This window comes from Mustela nivalis (genome assembly GCF_964662115.1).
Source record: "Mustela nivalis genome assembly, chromosome: 7".
Classification (NCBI taxonomy): domain Eukaryota; kingdom Metazoa; phylum Chordata; class Mammalia; order Carnivora; family Mustelidae; genus Mustela; species Mustela nivalis.
Genome location: NC_139026.1, coordinates 47,066,000 through 47,069,391, shown reverse-complemented (window position 1 = coordinate 47,069,391; position 3,392 = coordinate 47,066,000).

Sequence of the window (3,392 nt, the reverse complement as noted above, 5' to 3'; positions counted from 1 at the left end):
ATTGTAATAAGCTGTTCAAGTATTATAAAAGAGAAATAAATGTCCTATCTGCATAGATTTCCTAAGAAGACCAACTACACTATGAAGAATATAATCAGAACATTCAATTCAACATTATTAAATCATACATTTGACTTACCCGGGGCAAATATGCTAATTATATACATTTTAATAACTAATTAGACATTCAATTAATGCCTTGCTGATGACATCCTTGTATTTATAATAATTTCGATGGAAAATCCAGGGGATCCGAATGTCATTAAAGATTATTCTGGAGAGGCGTGGAATGGGCGGCCGTGGCTTTTGGGCTGGGACGAACTGCACTCTCCGTGGAGACCAGGGAGCTGAGCCAGAGCTGTGGCCAGTACAGTGGGAGCAGCTGGACTGATCACAGCTGCCACTGGATTTGCAGGCCATTATATTTTCCAAGCCATGAAACATATGAAGCCTCAAGTAAAACAAGTTTTTAAAACAAAATCTGTCTTCAGTGGTGGCTATCATAAAGGTGGGTTTGAACCCAAAATGATGAAACAGAAGCAGCATTAATAGTAGGCATAAACCCTACTGCCAATAAAGGGGAAATAAGAGATGCTCATCAATGAATTATGCTTTTAAATCACCGACACAGGGTTGGATCTCCTTATTTTGCAGCCAAAATCAATGAAGCTCAAGATTTACTAGACAGCCAAGCTAAAATATGAAGTAATCATGTGGTGAATTTTAAGTTCTTGTTAGTTTATGTATACAAGTGCCAGCTTTTATAACAAAATGCCTCAAAGATACATGCTTTAAAAAAATTATTCTGAAATATGATTATTGTTATAGCAGCTATAAGCGAAACAACTTAATACCATGAATAATTTAAATATTCAACAAGAGAACAATAGCTAAGATGGTTATGCACAGCCATAAAATATCATTTGATCATTCAAATTTATCTTTAGAAAAATATCTAGTAATATGAGAAATAGCTAATTTTATAGTAAATGAATAAAGCAAGATGGGAAATGATATACAGTATCATTTCAACTTTGTAAAAATATGCATTGAGAAATAGGGTAAGGTCACACAAAGGTAATATATACCCATAAAAGTGATATAAAAGGATATTTATTGATATAAAAAGACAACATTATATCCTTGGGTGAAAAGGGGGCACACATCATGACACCATTTTTTAAAACAAATGTATATTTCTACAAGTGCATCAGAATATCTGGAAAGATATACATGAAATGTAATAGGATTATCTCTAGTTATAATGCTAATTTTTACTTTCCCCTTTTTACTTTTCAGCATTGTCTACATTTTTCCATGATTATCATACATCAGTTTCCTATGGCATATAAAAAATACACAGTTACTTCCAGTCAGGGAAAGAAGCAAAGGAAAATACTCAAAGAAAATAACCAATATGTTGTTAGTAGTTGCCTCTACACAGTGATTCTTCCTTTTACTGTTTTCTTTTTTATGCATTCCAACATGAAAGAAGATACATCACTAGGTACAGATTTCCAGTTATAGGGTAAGTAAGGACTGAAGATGTAATGTCCACGATGACTAGAGTTAACACTGCCTCTTGGTGTATTTGAATGTTAACAGAGTAGATCCTAAGAGCTTTTTTGTTTTGTTTTGTTTTGTTTTAAGATTTTATTTATTTATATGACAGAGATCACACGTAGGCAGAGAAGCAGGCAGAGAGAGGGGAAGGGAAGCAGGCTCCATGCTCAGCAGAGAGCCTGATGCGGGGCTCGATCCCAGGACCCTGGGATCATGACCTGAGCCGAAGGCAGAGGCTTTAACCCACTGAGCCACCCAGGCAACCTCTAAGAGTTTTTATCAAAAGACACAAACACTGCTTTTATTTTTTTAATATCTATAAAAGATGGTGGATGTTAACTAAATTTATTGCGGTAATTATTTTACAATCTATGGAAGTCAAAGTATGATGCTGTACACCTTAAACTTACACAATGTTGAATGTCAATTATATCTCAACAGAACTGGGAAAAATAAAAAAAGAAAATACTTTGCTGTCTTTATTTTTATTAATTGTTAAATTCTCTTAAATTTTCTTGTCTGATACTAACATCCCTATGCCAGATTTTTTTCAGCTACTCTTTGCTTGTCACATCTTTTTGTATCCATTGATTTTTAACCTGTGAGTCTTTGTATAGGTGTGTCTCCTATGTGATGTCAAAATCATTTTAATTCTGATAATCTAGGTCTTTTAATTGATGAGGTTTTTTAACATACATTGTTTGTGTCCTGTTGTATTTGGACATAAACTACTATCTTGTATTGTGTTTTCTATCTATACTTCTGTTTTTCTTTCTTTTCTCCATTCCTGGCTCCTGTTAGATGAGCAAAAAATTTCCATCTCCCCACCACCTTTCTGGTTCCTGATGTGAAGGCTATAGATCATGTTTCTCTGATTTGGGAGGCCAACTTTAATTTTTTAAATAACATATCTAGCATATATAACAATTCAATATATTTTTTTCTGACAGTGTCTGAAGTTATTCAATAGTTCTTTTTAAAAGATTTTATTTATTTATTGAGCGAGAGAGCATGTGGGAGAGAGCACGAGCAGGATGAGCGACAAAGGGTGAAGCAGGCTCCCCACTGAGCAGAAGTCTGATTCAGAGCTTGATCCTGGGACTCCAGGATCATGACCTGAGCCAAAGGCCAATGCTTAACTGACTGAGCCACCCAGGTGACTCTTTAATAGTTCTATCATACTCCAGAACAGAATCTTAGCACAGGCCATTTCCAGCATTCCAGCTTTATCACACTGGCTTTTGCCCACGTTTATTGATTCACAGTGGCAATACAATAGCCCTAACTCCATTAGGTATCAAGTTTACATTCAAAACAGTAAAAAGGAGAGGGGGAGAAAGATTATAGCTATCCCGTTTATTAAGAAAGCAAAAGTTTTCCCATATTCTACTGTGGAAATTTCAACTAAGTTGCATTGGCCAGAACCAAGTCATGATCCTATCCTTGCTGCAAAGGAAGTTAGGAAAACTAAGGCAACAAAGTGTTTGCCAATAGATCAGGATTCTAGTCTTACTTTAGGCAAAACTTGAATACAGCTCTTAAAGGGGGAAGAAAATGCATCCCTTATACCATGACCTGGAGCAAATCACTTTCCTCCATTGTAAAATTAGCACATTGGATTAAGTTAACTATATTGGATATTGAATTATGAAAATTTGCATAAGGATAATAATAGCAGAATAGAAGATATTTGAGAAACATTGAAAAGAAGCAGAGCCTGGGTAACTCAGTCAGTATGGCTCTTGATCTCAGCTCTGGTCGTGATCTCAGGGTTATGAAATCAAGTCCGCTGTTGGCTCATGCTCAGCTCAGAATCTGCTTAAGTTTCT